Source organism: Phascolarctos cinereus, unplaced genomic scaffold, assembly GCF_003287225.1.
Source record: "Phascolarctos cinereus isolate Bilbo 61053 unplaced genomic scaffold, phaCin_HiC Scaffold_7;HRSCAF=346, whole genome shotgun sequence".
Lineage (NCBI taxonomy): Eukaryota > Metazoa > Chordata > Mammalia > Diprotodontia > Phascolarctidae > Phascolarctos > Phascolarctos cinereus.
The window spans coordinates 61301849-61318000 of record NW_027556180.1 but is presented as its reverse complement, the minus strand read 5'-3'; the positions used below and the strand labels follow the sequence as shown (position 1 = coordinate 61318000).

At 38.0% G+C, this 16152-nt stretch overlaps 1 long non-coding RNA gene across 5 annotated transcripts in view; it reads left to right on the top strand.

The window, feature by feature from the left end:
• The window catches only part of LOC110200255 (uncharacterized), a 129891-nt gene that overhangs the window by 34098 nt on the left and 79641 nt on the right, over positions 1–16152 (top strand). For all 5 annotated transcript variants that reach the window (XR_013483407.1, XR_002322204.2, XR_002322202.2 and 2 more), the window contains exons 2-4: positions 9484–9550; positions 11581–11630; positions 14956–15003. This is a non-coding gene — a long non-coding RNA (uncharacterized LOC110200255). The remainder of the gene's footprint in view (positions 1–9483; positions 9551–11580; positions 11631–14955; positions 15004–16152) is intronic.

Below are 16152 nucleotides of genomic sequence, written 5' to 3'. Positions count from 1 at the left end.
GAGATGTCAGGAGCACTCCCAGTAAAATTTATAATTTATAACAATCTAGTCAACATGCAAATGGCTATGGGAGAATTATGAATAGATTCGCTGGTTTTGCAATACAATGATACAATACGCAATGATAAGAGATTATGTTTTTTAGATCTAAGGAAATTGTCTCTTCTAGTTCGGTTAACAAAAATCTATCACATTTATGTTGCATTCTCAGATTCTATTATTGCTAAATCCCTTAGTGCCTGGCTAAAACCAATAGTACTCATCATCTTTGACTAGGCCAACTAGGGAAAATTGTTCATCTTCTGTAGATATCAATTTCCTTATGTAATATGAGAGATTTATGGGATATTTCTGTTTGTATGTATTTCTCTTTGTGTGTGTGTGTGTGTGTGTGTGTAATTATAATAAAGTGCTATGATAATCTTTGTGAGAACCAAATGAGATAATATATTTAAAATGGTCTGGAAGCCATCAAGTGCTATATAACATTTCAGTTATTTGGCTATTATTATTATCATTAGGAAGGTTACAGAGTAATTACTTATTCTTCTAGTATTCAATCACCATTAAAAGTTGGGTCAGAGATGACAATGTACCAGCTCTAAAATAGCTTTTTGAATTGTAACTATTTCTTGACATGAAGGTAATTCTTTTTCAGAATTTTTTTTCTCATGTCTTATAGAATAACCTTGATCCAGAAAGCCTCCATCTGAAAGCATTTGGCCTTCATTCTTTAATTTAAATTACATCAATCTACAGTAACTAGTCTAGCTGATAGAATCTTGCCTTCATATCGAAAATACTGAGCAGTAGTAAATTGTAGTAAGCCTGGATAGAGCTGAAATTTTTAACTGGCATATACTTTACCTCATAGGTAATCCTAAGAAAGGTTGGTGTTTTGAATCAGTGGTCTGGAAGAATCCAAATTCTGTGCAAGTCTGATAAAGCCATTGCCTTGCTAGAAAACAAAATTAATTTGGTTAAGACAAATCATCATTTTGCTAATAAAGAAAGGTATTTTAGTGTGTTTTTGAAAAAAATATTTAAAAAGGAAGTATTTTGCAAGGTCAGGATGACAAGTTTCTCCTCAATTTTTTTCATACAAGGTCTAGATTTCAATGCAGGGAGCTTGATTTCAGATTTTGCCTCTTCTCCCTTCTAATTGAATGACCCTGAGCAACACAAACTAATACAAGTTAATCTCTCCAAATCTCACTTAACCTCTTAGTCTGTTTCCTCAGTCTTTAAAATGAAGAGGCTGAACCAGATGACTTCTAACATTCCATCCAAGAGTAATATTCTATGTCATAATGTTCTAGCTCTATCTGGAAACCTGTCAGCAAGCAAATTACCGAAGATATCTAGGAGTTAATTATTCGAATGATGCAGACTAGGGATTGGGTTGCTGGTCATTAAGTTGCCTTTAATAAATGGAAGTTTTTAAGCTGGCTGATGGGAGAAAACCAGACAAGGCATTCGTCAGCAGAGATTTTGGTGAAGATGTCATTGGAATCACTTTACTGATTAACAGGTTCTCAAGTGGTAAAATTAGTCTCCTTGAAAATGTGACTAAGAAGCCATGGCCTCAGGATTAGGAATAATAACATGACAGTTATAAAGTAGAGTTGGACAAGGTTGCATTAGGGGAACACAAAGTGATTTGTCTTCTCCTTATGGCAGAGGCAGAAATCTGAAGACAATGTCAATTTCTTAACCTAGACTACAAAGTGGTTGTTTGATATTAGATAAGCTCATTAAGTTCTTTAAGCTGTCCACCTTTCCTGTCATCTGCCTTCTTCTGAGTTATCTGGTATTGTGGAATGAAGAGCAACTTGGGAGCTGGAGTACCTGGTCCAGATGCCATCTCTAACATTTGTCCTTTCTAACTCAATGTGATGATCTTGTGATTTCTTTATTGACGAGACAAACTTTGACTGTAAGTTCTACTAACCATGTATGATGGACCTCCTTTCAGGCATATACTGTATATGCCTGTATATATATATATATATACTACTATAAGCTACTGTGGTAGGACAGGTTTTCACTGTGAAGAGCCATACTTTGGGAAGGGGGTCATAGGTTGGTCCACAACATATCTGAATTTGGGTAATTGTGAGTTTTATAAACAAGGAACTATTTGTATTTGGAATTGCCAAAGGATTCCTTGTAGTGCTAGAAACTTGGCCAAATCAAGAAAACATGTAGCTTCACATTCATCCCTACACAAATGAAACTACTCTCCTCGAGTTCAATGACCTGCTCTCACCAAAATTCTGTCTGCTTCTTTTTTTTTATCCCTTTTTATTGATATGCCATTTTCAATACCATTAGGCACCTTCTGTCTTCTTAAAAAATACCATGCTTTTGTCTCTGGAATATAAAAGAACTGGGTTTGAATCCCATCTTTTATTCTTACTATCTAGTCTAAAAGTCAGCCAGCCAGAGACTAACGGACTCATCTATTAAAAGAAGGGATTGGACTAGATTGCTTCTGAGATCCCTCGTTCTAAATCTACAATCCTATGAAAATTTCAATATAGAAAGAAGTACAGAAAAAAAAGAATTACAAATAAAAATATGAATTGTTAAGTACGACTTTAGGTCTATAGGGAATTTAAATTTCATAAAAATTATAAGAAAAAAAATTTTCCTAAATACCATGCTTTCTTAGTTCCTCTCTTTTGCTGGTTCCTCTTCCCTTTCCCTATTAACTATGTGTAGTCCTTCCCCAAGGTTCAGTTATAGGTTCTCTTCTCATCTTCTCATACAATCTTTCAAGGGAAGCTAATCTGTATTCACAGTGTGAATAACTCTTAGGAGTTAGAGCCTTAACTTCATCCTTTCTTTCCCCTTCGACTTCTCTCCAGTTCAGTGTTTTCAGTCATCTGAAGGATATTTTCTTTTGAACATTCATCATCTAAAACTAAATCTATTGACAGCTACTTGTTTCTTCTTATTCATGGGAAAACTTTCTTTTTTTAAATTTCTTTGTCATTGTTGGTAAAACTGCTGTCTTATTGGTACAAGCTCACAGTGTTGAAGCCCTATTATCTCTGTTCCAGCATCTGCAGCCATCATTGATCTAGGCTTTGACAAGTAATAGCTGGACCACCTGAGTCTTCTTGTTTCTCCGCTTCAAACCTTTCCTTTTTCTAATCTAACTCATCTCCAGTGATAAGAATCAGCTTCTTCAAGGGTGATTTTATCAAGTTAAAGAAGCTTTCACCGACTTCCAAATACTTGTTTGTTTATTTTTGTCCAGAAGTATCATTTCAATGAGTAAGAAACTCCCCAAAAGGAAAACACCTAATCAGTGGATGCAGATCATCAAATGGCCAGGAATTTTTGGTTTTTGAGTGTCCCAGAGCACACAGCCAGCCTAGGTCAGAGGTGACACTTGAACCCAAGTTTTCCTGAGTCTGAGGCCAGCCCTCCATCCCCTATACCAAAATTATTTATGTACATGATCTCTGCTTTAGATAAGGAAACCTGTGCAGTAATCCTTTGCCAACAGCACTGGACCATGAACCAATTGATGGGGGTTTTCCTCCTTGCTGTATTTGCCCTTAATTTTCTGTGTGAAGTTGGGCAAATAACTTTGCCCAAGTACCTCTGGGCTCTAAAAAATGTTCCTGATTTTATTTGATCCACTGAAGATGGATATTATCTGTACTTCTCTTCACCATTTTCCACTTCAGTATTACTCCCACAGCTTCACAAAAGCCATTTTCAATGAAACTTCACTATATCTTCATTAACCCTAAATCAAATGACCTTGAGGTAAGTTAATTTGTATCTAATGGAATACAAAGTTAATTTGTATCTAATGGAATACAAACTAATACAAGTTAACCTCTCCAAATCTCAGTTTCTCCATATGTAAAATTAAGAGGTTGGACTATCAGGGGTAGGGAACCTGCAGCCTCAAGGCCATATGTGGCCCTTTAGGTTCTCAAGTGTGGCCTTTTGACTGAATCCAAACTTCACAGAACAAATCCCCTTAATAAAAGGATCTGTTCTGTGAAGTTTGGATTCAGTCAAAAGGCTGTACCCAAGGACCTAGAAGGCCACAGGTTCCCCCCCCCACAGGTGATCCCTATTGTCCCTTCCCATTCAAATCTATGCTCTTATGATCCTATCTATCTCCTATCTAAACCTAGAGTTCTGTACCACCTTGAGAAATGCCTTGTTACACTCGAGCTTACCTGTTTACCCCTTCCACCTAAGTTACAAAATGCATTAAACCTAAAGCTTAAAGTGCTGTCTGGGAGCTTCAGTTATAAATATTCCTTTCCATTGCTTGGGAGGAGGTCAGAAAAAGTGATACAGGGACACTCTCAAAGTCTCTCTGAAGAACTTTGGAACTGATTGTGAGACATAGGAAACAGTGGCAGAGGACCACTCAGCATGATGTGCCTGCATCAAAGAAGGTCCTGTGCTCTAAGAGCAAGGAAGAATTGCAGTAACAAAAAAAAGTGAGTTGCACAAATTTAGAGACATCTGCACTCCAAAGGTTGGACTGGTAGAGCCTTCTGAGTTCACATTGGTCTGATTGGCCACAGTCAGACACGTTGTACCTTGACCACAGCACAGTGATGCCATTTGGGTCCACTTTGAGAGTGAAGGACAACTACCAACCAAGTTGCTCACCCATCTACCAACCGACTGAGGTTGGCTTGGCACTTCATTAAGGGTTCTGGACAGAGGAAATCACAAGACCCTAGGGCTGCTAGGTGTACAAAAGTCAGCACATCAGAAATGGTAGGTATGATCCAAATTCTGATAACTACACCCTCTAATTGGTGTTAAGGAGAGTTCCATTGTGCCAACAGTGGCTAATAGGTTCAGGATGGTTAATGGGACAAAAAAAAAAAACCCAAACGAACAAAATAAGTGGTAGCACCACATAGGAAATGACATCTTCAGCATTTCTTAGCAGAGTGAATAGACTGCTGGACTTGGAGGCAGGAAGACCTGGGTTCAAATCCTGCTTTAGACACTTACTAGCTAGGTGACTGTGGCCAAGTCACCCAACTTCTCTGTACTCAGTTCCCTCATCTATAAATAGGGGGAGTGGTGGATTCAGTGACCTTTAAGGTCTATTTTAGCTCTAAGTCTATGATCCTGTAATCCAACGAAATAAGATAACTGAAAATTATTAGAGCACTGAAAGGTAGTAGAGCATGACTTACCTCCTGTTGCAGCTGCTCCATCCCATTCAGGGTTCCTCATCATCTCTATGTAATCATCATAGTTTACATTAAGGCAATAGTTTTCATGGACTTCAAGATTCTTATTAAAATAATATGCGTATCTCTCATATGGTGTACCAAGTGACTCAGCAGTCATTACTCGGCAGAAATAGTTAAGAGTGAAATTGGATTTTGTCAACTTTTGGTCAAAATTATAATTCGTTTGGTCCTAAGAAATAAATAACAACAACAAAAAGAAAAGGAGTAACTAAACTATAATCTAAACAGCAGATTGGAATATTACTTTTATTGCCTGAAATGACCACCCACACTGCAAATCAATCAGCCAACCAACGAGCATTTATTAAGTAGTTACTCTGTATCCGCACTAAGCTCTGGTAGTCAAAAGAAGACAGAAAAACAGTGCCTGACCTCCAGGAGCTTATGTTCGAATTAGAGAAAGAATATATAGATAAGTCAATACATAGAAAATAGATGGAAGGTATCCTCATAAGGGAAAGCACTACTAGCAGCCTGCTGACCCTGAGAAAGGCCTCTTGCAGGCCTTGACCCTTGATCTGAGTCTTACAGTCAGAGATTTTACAAGGCAAAGGTTAAAGCAGAAGAGCAACAACTAAAACCTATGAGAAATCTATACATGAAGTCAGTTCAGTGAAGAGATGAAGTCAGCTCTCAAATTCTTGTCACCTGGCCTTGAAGCCAATGTTTGGATCAGTTGTTTTTATCTGTGAAAAACTAAAATAATATCTATTCCCCTCTTTCAATTCAGTAATTCGACCAACATTTTAGTATATATGAAGCTGGAATGCTGTGTGGACCTGAGGTAGGAAAAGTCCATCTGCTTTAGTAATAGAATGGGATTTGCCTGGCATTTTAGCACTGAATTGGGTGTGTATTTGTTAGAGAAAGGTCCCTAGGCAATCAAACATTTATTGAGCATTACTTTGTTCAGAATTATACTTTTCACTTCTGTAGAAGATTGTGAGGCAAATATTGGGAGAAGAGGGAAGGGCTTGGGTTAATCAAGGAGAAGGAAAGTGTGTAGGTGGTTAGTAGAGGTTTGGACTTGTGAAAAAGGCTGGGGTTTGAATTGGGGAGAAGTTTGGAAGAAATTGGGGAAAAATTTGAAGGACCAGATTCTTCTTTATGATGGTTTTTGTGAGACATAATTGAAGGTTGAAAGAGGAGCTGGTTCCATAAAGATCAATGAGAATCAAGGATTAGAGGAAAAGATTCCAAGAAGAAAAGCATGAAAGGTTATGAAATCTCGGGCAAGAAAATGAAGATTATAGGAGCACAGTTTGTGTTTTACTCACTGCTGTTGCTCATTGAAGGCAAGGGATAGAGAAGAGAACAATAGACTTAGGGAATTAATAGTAGGCTGAGAAGATGGTGTCTGAGAAGGAGATTCTAGACCATGGTAGAAAATAGGAGGATAACAACTAAGGCTATCAAGGCTGAAATTGCGTGTTGTGTAGCAAATCTAACCGAAATGGTTTTTAAAACAATCTAGGAGTGTCCATTGATGAGGAGGGGGCTTGGAACTTTACGTACACACACATACATATATGTAACTTTTTTTCAATATAATTGGTTCCATTTGTAATCCTATATATTTTATTAGGTGCATTTACAAACCTTATTCTGAGAAGGAGTCCATTGGTTTTACCCTACTGCCAAAGGGTCTATGACTCAAAAATGGTTCAGAACCCTTATTTTATAATCCTAAACTGTTTTAGCAGTAAATGTGGCTGTTTCTTATACATTTGACATTAAGATGCTCTGTTTCTTGAGGAAACTTTGCCTTATTTTACAGTTCAGTTTGGGACTCAAGCAAGATTTTATAACAGGGAGTAACATGTTTTACCTTAGCCATAGTTTCACCCTAATCTCTTGAGGCATGAAAGCATGAGGAAAGGAGGAACAACTTGGGATGAATGTTCCTGGTATGCTACTTACATGCATAGCTTGCCCACTGAGGTCCCACTAAAGGTCAAGTCTCTGAGCTGCAGTAGCAAATAGCCTTGATCTCATTCTCCTAGGCAGTTTGCCACCCTGACTTGGTGGGAGAATATGAAGTAAAGTCAGCCTATGGGTCAGGATGACTTTATAGAACATATCAGCTCTTATGGTTGTTCAATCTGCCTTATAATTTCCTTTTTTTTTTTTTTACCACCCAAAGACAAGGTTTATTAGAACATCTGCCATATTGGCCAGACTCTTTTAAGGAATCTAAACATTTGTATTGCCAATGCAAGTGGGCTAGATTTTAAGAATCTGAGCCTGCCTTATAATTTCTCAGGAAATCTGATCTTCCCATTCTCTTCAAGGGCTGATATTTTTTCCAGTTGTACCAAGGTTTTTAAATGAAAATTTCTTCTTTGATTTTTTTTTTTCATTTTAAAACCTTTGGATGGTCTGTGACAAAGTGGTTCAGCCTGATAAATGTGGTAGACTCCTTTCATTCAGATAGTCATTAAAAAGTGCTTAAATCCCAGAGAAATTTTAAGTTTTTAAAATTAACCTCCACTTACAATTAGCCCTCAGAAGACTCAAATTGAATTATTTTCCATTATCTATATATAATTGCTCTTATAAAAGTTGCTTAGGAAGAGAAATCACTGGTAGTAAATTTTTTAGTAAGGGGAAAAGGAGTATATTTAAATTCAGGTCAATTTTTCATTCTAAAACAACCACTCTAAAGCATTCAAAAACATTTTTGGCAAGCTTCTGAAGACAAGTATTCCAGGGAGATAAATTATACTTTGATAGACTGTGAATCCTCTGTGTCTTATTTGGCAATAATTCTCTCTCTCTCTCTCTCTCTCTCTCTCTCTCTCTCTCTCTCTCTCTCTCTCTCTCTCTCTCTCTCTCTCCCCTAAAAGATGGGTTACAAAAACAAATAAGATTTGATTGTAGGATGTAGAATGTTAGCAAACATGCCTGCATCCCTGAGTCTGGACCATTCAGTTCTGTTCAAATAGTGGTTTTCAGGATTGGAAACATTTATTATTTTAATTTTAAAAGGAAACACCCCAAGCCCCTGTGTATTTGCGCGTTTGATTCCATTCTCTCCTTCCATTTGTAACACTTAGTTATTTACCTACTTGGTATCGCATTCTCTTCTCACTTATCTGATTCAAAGGTCTCTCTTTACTGTATTGAGCAAGACCAACAATGTTGTCCATCAAAAGATCCAGGAAATAGGACATTTTCTCTTCTGAGTCAAAATTGGCATAACATAATCTGTGGGAAAGGAAGCAGATAAATACTATACTAAATTTTGGGAAACCACGTTAGATTACAGTCTTATTAGGGATAACACTGGATGGAAAATAACTACTAAATAACTTTAAAATATTTATATTACTATAAAAATGTTACTTTGAAGCCATTCAATTACATTAGAATCATAGATGTTCAAAGCCTGGATGGGATCTTAGAGTCCAAAGCGTTTCACAAATGAGAAAACTGAGGCCCAGAGAAAGATTTTCAAAGTGAGGCATAGTGGAAATTACTGTTTGAATCCTAGCCATGCTGGCTAGTACTTATGTGACCTTGGGAAAGTCAATTAATCTCTCTGGGCCTAAGTTTCCCCTTATGTAACATAAAAGGCTTGGACTAGATTAAAATACTTTCTGGCTGCAAATCTATGATAACTATAAAGACATGGCAACTCATTCTTGAATCTTAGTTTCAGGGAAAAGATTTTAAGCATGTTATTTCATATTTATAAGTGGTCACCAACATTAAAGAATGAGAAAAAGAAATTGAACTAGCCAGACTGGCATGGAGCCTGTCAATTCTCATGAAACCTAAGGAATAAAAATTTGGCAATGCTTTTTCTAAACTGATTATTTTTATAGACATTTATACACAGAGTGTTAAAGCCATGTTGAAAATGGAGATCATTTCTCAAAATGCCATACATAGTTGTCACCACTTACCACTATTTCTCTTAGGGTCTCTGGCATTGTCAGAAATTTTATTTACTCCTCAAGTTTTCCTTACTTTCAGGATTCCCAAAGAATTGTAGCTTCTCATTTGCTTCCTGCTTTTAAGATTCCTGAAATAGCACTGATGTCAATTCTCAACCTTCCACTAAGGTTTTGTGGTTCTTTAATTGTTCTTCCTTTTTCATTGTTCTTGCTGTCATTTGGGATTTCTTGTCACTGCACTGAACTGGAGTTTTACATTCTATTTTATTGCAATGTATATATGACTATAGTCAGTCAGTCAATAAACACCTAACCTCCTTGTCTTACAGATAAGAAAAAAAAACCCACACACATATTGAAGCCCAGAAGTTACATGAATTGTCCAAGACCATAAAAGTAAGTATGGTGCTAGAGACAGGATTCAAATCCAGGTTCTCTGACTCCAAATCCAATCCTCCTCCTTACTAGAAACTGTAATAGACGGAGAAGCATGTCAGACCCTATAGGATAGGGTGAAGCTGACCCAGGAATTTGACAGTTTTACACTGATTAAACCAGTGTCTGATATTGGTAACACTGGTGTGTCATTCTCAGAGTACTGACACAGAAAACTTCCTTGAAAATTGTGAACTGGGTGAATCCTTCAGGCACCAGGATTTCAAATTCAAGGGGATGGTACCCCCTAGTGGTCAATTTGCTAACATTCTCAGAAACTAACTGGGGAGCCAAGGGCCAAAGCAGGTGCAGAGTTTGTGCATCCACAGCTGAGCCAGGATTGGAGGCTCCCTCTTCCTATTCAGGCAACCAACACCAAACCAATAAGCATTTATTAAGTACCTGCTACTTAGAAAGCACTGCGGTAGGTAGGGCAAGGAGAACAAATATGGAAAAACTCCGTGCTGTCAGGGGACCTTATGTTTTATTAAGAGATAGAGTATGTAAAAAGAGATCAGTAACATCTGGGGGGGTGAAGAAAGGCTTCCTGGAGGAACTAGTACATGAAAAGGAAGTCAGGAATGCTAAGAGGTAGGCAGGGGAGAGGGCAGTGTCATAGAGTAGCACTGGAGACCTCGGTTTGAATCCTAGCTCTACATCTTTGTTACCTGTATGAAGTTGGGCCCCAGAGAATGAGGGGGAAGAAGGGGATGGTTTGGGAAACATGGTATAATGGTAAGAGCATTGATTTGGGGTCAAGGGGACCTGGGTTCAAAACCCATCTCTGATGCTTACTATATAAGTTCGCTTAGCTTCTCTGGGCCTCAGTTTGTAAAATTAGGAGGTTGGACCTGATGTCCCTTCTGTCTCTAAATCTATGATGCTTTGAATGCATCTCTGGCATTAGGAGCAGCCAGTACAAAGCGTTCAAGTAGCTGGGAGCTAGAATGAGGGGTCACTTTAGCTGAAAGGGAGGCTGCTCTGAATGCCCAGACAAAATTCTGGGAGAACTCTTTCCCCCAAAATCTGACCTGCTGTGAAACATATTTTAATCTTCCCCTCTCAGATGCATAGTCTTTGCTACTTGTGGGCAGCTGTCTGAGTGAGTTCCATGAAGGATCCTCCCTCTGTTATGTTACAATAACAAACAAAGCAAACCAAGACAAAAACAAAAAACCACTCAGCACATCTGCCCCAAGCTCTTTGTCCATCAGTGCTCATGTGTATGGAGTGTATTTACATACACACTGGTCTGATCCTCCAACTACCCTGTGAAGTAGGTGCTGTTATTATCTCCCTTTCACCAATAAAGAAACAAAGGCTTTATTAATTTCAGTGATTTGCCCTCGGTCACTCAACAAGTGTGTTTCCAAAAAGGACATCAGATTCTGGGCTTCCTGACTCCCAGCTTATTTCTTTTCCTACTTCCTCATCTTTCCCTATAAATCTCTCTCTAACCACTTGCCCCTCAAGGCTCTTCCTTCCAGATCAGAGACTCTTCTGATCTCAAGTAAAGCTCTATAGGCATGGATTCTTTTTTTTTTTTTGTGAGCCAACTGGGGTTAAGTGACTTGCCCAGAGTCACACAGCTAGTGAGTGTTATGTGTCTGAGGCTGGAATTGAACTCAAGTCCTCTTGACTTCAGGGCAGAAACTATATCCACTGTGCCACCTAGCTGCCCCTATAGTCATGGTTTTTGAAAACTCTTTGGCTTCACTAAACCACTGGGAGTACCAACTAGAGAGATCTGACAACTGTTTGAGGGCTGGTATCATCCTATCATTACATTACTGATTTGATGCCTTAACGTCCACTGTTACTGCGGGGAAGGGCAATGAGTTCTGGTTCAAAAATTGGTATTTGTCTTCATATTCCTTTTATTATATTATATTAGTTGCATTTCTCTGTGAGCCTCTTTTATGTTTTATCCTCCTCACTCAGCATGGTCAACAGCTAAAGCTATCCTTTCTGCCTCTCTTCTTTACCCCCAGGCAAAGGAATTTAGGAGTCCTAGAGCTTCTGCCTGCTTTCTCAATATCTGGTAAGGCCTATTATATGCCTCAATAAGGTAAAAATAGATATGTGACCTGAATATTAAAGATCATACCATAAAAAAGGAAAATTGGAAAAGATCCAAAATCAGATGCCTTTCACGGTACAGCTTGGGGGAGTGTGCTTAACCAAACAAAGCATAGAGGCGATCACAAAGGGTAAAACAAGGATAACATGAATATGAGAGAAAAAAGATATCAAATATATCATATGAGTTCTGTCATGCCGTAACAAACTGTGTCACTTACCTAAAGTCTATTGACATGTTATAGCGGTGTTCTTCATGTTTAAGCTTATACATCAGAACCTGGGAAGCACTTCGCACAGCGTCTATACACTCAGAACCACCATATCTAAACAAGGCATTTTGGACGACTTCCAGGCATTCTAGGGTATGGAAAAATTGACTGCATTAATCCACATGCTGAACATTATCCTTTTTATGTCTCTCTTTAACATAGAGAAATTAAAGAATTGAGAACAAAACCAAAAAGGAGTGCCAGGAAGTTAATGGAGCAGGAAACTCAAATCCAGATTTGGGGAATTTTAAATGACTTGAGGAAACATGACTAGTTTGATATCACTGGGTCTTTACAGATGTATTTTGCAAAGGGTTCATTAAATTTGCTTCAGAATAATAGTAATAGTAATTGTAGGAAGGATAATTGCTAGGTGATTCTGAATTTTTAAAAAATTGCCTACTAAAAATAAAAATTGTTAGGGAGATTTTCTAATTTCCAATGGAAGTATGGAAATCACGAATTTTTTTTCCTGCTAAAAATTAACAACCTAGATTTTACTATCATTTTAACCCAATATAAATTTATCCAATTGATTCAGATGACTATCTACATTGGTCTAAAATTTAAGTCTTTAGTTCCCAGAGGAACCTCACAAACCATTTCAGTCCCCTCCCATGGGACTCTACCACCTACAGATGGTTCTGAGTTTATTAATGACTTTCTATGAACTCACCAGAAAAATTAGCCATTGCATAGATAGGTGCACTGTAGGCTACTGCTGAATGAAACATTCTAGGATGTTTCACCCTCAACCAGGCAGCCAGGGAGCCTGAGTAAGAACTACCGAAAACAACCCATTTGTTTCTAAAGAGCTTTAATTTCTTTATAAGAAATTTCCGGAAGTAAACAGCATCTTTCAAGGCTTGCCTGCTGCTGAGGAAGTGAAGATTGTCTATAGAAATATCCCTGCAAATGAAAGTACAAACAAGGGAAACTGTTAAAACAATTAAAGCACACTAAAATGATGTTTGATATCAGCTCAATTAGACACTGAAAAAAATTTTTTAATTGTGGTAATGCTCAGTTATCATTCTGTTAAACCTTGAAATGATCATATGAAATTGCAGAGAAAAAAAAATCTTATGGGAAATGATGCATAAACACAAGAACCAGACAGCAGGAAGGATCTTATTGCAGCAACATTCTGTTTGAAGAATGAAGTATTACTGATAAAAACTAAAGAAAGTATTCGAAAGGAAAATGAAGAATGTGAGAAGGCAGCAGTCCATCAGTCACTCGATATTGATCCACAAGCAACTATTAAGTTTCTGCTACATGCCAGGCACCAGGCATATGGGAAAAAACAAAAATCCTGAATCTCAAGGAGCTCACACTCTCTGGGAGTGGAGAGTGGGTGGGAAGTCCTGTGTGCCATGTGTAATAACACACGTAATTAAATTCAAAATAGATACGTGGTCAATATTAGGTAGTTGTTTTTTGAGGGGGGAAGAGGGTGGATTCTCCTACGCTCAGAATCAAGGATCACAAAAGGCCTCGTGTAGGAGCTTAAGCTGAGTTTTGGAGGAAACAAGGGATTCTAAGAGGTGGAGGTGAGGAGGGGCTACATTCAGGGCATGGCCCTGAAAAGGCAGTAGATACAGCCAGGTAGGGATGGGGACAGAAGGTGAGTGTCATGGTTGAAGAATGGGACAGAGACTAGTTGGGCTGGACTGTGGAGGGTGGGACAGGAAGAAATTGGTAACAAGTGCTGGCTGCACTTTCTTGCACAGGGCTTTTGGGAGGATCAAATGAGTTAACATACTGCCCACTTAAAGTGCTATAAAAATGCTAGCTATAGTTGTGGTGGTAGTTTTAAAACTACTCCACTTCCTTGAATAAAAGCCTAATCTTCAAATTACTTACAGAGCACCATATTCCTAGCATCAAATACAATCCAACATATCTATGGAGGGAAGATAGAACTAGTGAAAGGTATTGGAAGGCACCTCATTAGTACCCTGGGTTGCCTCTACCCCTGTGTCTGGAGGACTGGAGGGCAGAGCAAAAAACTCCTTCCTAAGTTTTCCTTAATAGTATGCTCAGAATTAGTACAAACTCTTCATTTCCCACCAGCTGCTCTGCTTTGTTTATGACTTCACCATTATCCTGCTCATCCCAACGCCTAAGTAGATACTCTCTAGTGCTTTCCACTTTTTAAATGTCCTTTTGTGTATTGTCTTCCCTCCATTAGATTGGCACTCTGATTGAGGATGGGGACTGTCTTTTTTCTTTTTGTATCCCCAGCACTTAGCACAGTATCTGGCACATAGCAGGTACTTAATAACTTCATTTCTCTTTTCTGTGAATTTAAATTGTCAAATATCAAGGTAGCTTAAATTTCAGTGTGTGTTTAGCTGCAATAATTATGTAAGAAAACAAGTTGAGAAGAGGAAGGCAGAGAAGCAGTGATAGGAGCAGCAATAGTAATGGCAACTTACTTGGTCGGTTGGCTTTTACCATAATATCTATGCTCCAGCAAAACATATAAGGCTCCCATTCTTTCTGCATATCTAAACAAGGAAATTTCAGTGGTCCACGCACTATCAGTAGATTGTTCTCCTCCAAGCTCTAAGAAAACTGGGCCCCCTCGTCTATAGTACTTATCATAGACAAAAAACCTCTGTAGAGAGAGACAAGTGAATTTAAGATTATCAGTATTTGGTCAAGTTGAAAGATTATTTTATTTCACTCCAATCACACAGTGATAGATAGCATCTTTCTGCCCTGTAGACTTGTAGATCAGGATCAGTAGTACTGAAGTCTACTTAAACCTGTGGCAATGATCTGGTACTAATAATTGCACCTCTAGGGTCAAGGATGACAGTTGAACAAAACTTCCTAACCAGAGATGTTACCTTATGAGCAAAATCAGTATAACTTTTAAATTCTTACTGAATATAATTTAAAAAATAGCAAAATGAAGTATATTTTTAAGAGACATTTATCCCATTATTAGCAACTCTGAAATTCTCACTTTCTCATCACTTTAATACATACCTATTATCTTCACAGGAGATGAACAGCTTTTTACCTTAGCCTGGGAAATACACGTGTAAATAGGTGAGTAAATCCAAAGTAATTTGAGAAGGGAAAATGCTAGGTGATGTGGTGGAAACTAAACTTTGACAAAAGTTACAGATTCTAAGAAATGGAGGTGAGGAGAGAATGCCTTCTAGGCAGAGAAGACAGCCTATATTAAGAGCAGAGAAGAATCAGAGTTTGAATGCCAAGTTCAGGGAATAGAAAAGAGGCCAGTTATTAGACTTTCAAGCTCCTACTGGGTGTATATCAAGTTCAGGGCTTTTGATTTGCAAATGTCTATGTTTAGTCACCGACAATCACAACATTTTGATCAACAGATTTTTTGGCACTGACCCATACAACAGCAACAAAGTCATTTAAGGATGATGATGATGATGATGATGATGATGATAGTAACTCACATTTATATGGCACTTTAAAGTTTACAAAACTCCCCAAAGAGGGTGTCATTATCTCCTTTTAGCCCCTGGGTAGATAGATAGCTTATCTATGAATGAGTGACTGAAGGACACGGAGGAAAATTGTATAGGAAAAGGCATGAGCATGTTGCTACTTGTGCCTATGGAGAGAGTGCCAGTGAGATCATAGATCCGTCACAGTATTGACAGATGAGGAAACTGAGGCTCAGAGACTACTAGAAAATAGTTGAGGAGGATCCCATTCCAGTGTTCTTTCCACTAAAGCATGCCGACCTTAGCACATGCTAAAAATGGTATAGTCAATGATCCTGCCTCCCTGGAATGACCAGCTCAGTACAATAGTTTAAGTCACTACATCTATCTAAACAACAAGAAATTTCATTTAATAGCTAGCATTTATATAGTGTTTTAAGGCTTTCAAAGCATTTTACATATGTTATCTCATTAAATCCTCACAACAACCTTGGAAAGTATTTTCTATCATTATCCCTATTTTACAGATGAGGAAACTGAGTCTGAGAAACAGTAAGAAACTTGCCCAGAGTCACACAGCTAGTTAAAAAATATCTGAGGTAGGATTTTTCAATCTTTCAACCTAGATCTTCCTGATTCCAAGGTCAAATCTAGTCACTGTGCCACCTAGCAGCCTAAAAATTCATTCAAGGAACATTTATTGTCCATGACATATAAGCTTAATAGCTTACATGTCCTATCAAGTCAATAAGAATTTATTAAATACCTACTGTAA